Source organism: Eimeria mitis, genomic scaffold (assembly GCF_000499745.2).
Source record: "Eimeria mitis Houghton genomic scaffold, Emh_scaff454, whole genome shotgun sequence".
In the NCBI taxonomy this organism is placed as follows: Eukaryota; Apicomplexa; class Conoidasida; order Eucoccidiorida; family Eimeriidae; genus Eimeria; species Eimeria mitis.
The window spans coordinates 3,532-3,739 of NW_013572854.1; the positions used below are offsets into that span (position 1 = coordinate 3,532).

General features: G+C 15.9%; 1 protein-coding gene across 1 annotated transcript in view; it reads right to left on the bottom strand.

Moving 5' to 3' along the window:
- The window catches only part of EMH_0012900 (protein phosphatase 2C, putative), a gene marked incomplete at both ends in the record, with an annotated part of 8,683 nt that overhangs the window by 3,412 nt on the left and 5,063 nt on the right, over positions 1-208 (bottom strand).

Sequence of the window (208 nt, forward strand, 5' to 3'; positions counted from 1 at the left end):
TGTTTATTTATTTGTTTACTTTATTTTTATTACTATTTATTATATATATATATATGTATATTTATGTATATATATGTATATATATAAAAAATAAATAAATAAATAAAATAAAAAGAAACAAACCTGTGTGTTATTTCCGCCTGCGCGGGAACAAAAAAAAAATAAAAAAAAATAAAATAAAATAAAATAAAAAAACAAACCTGTGTGT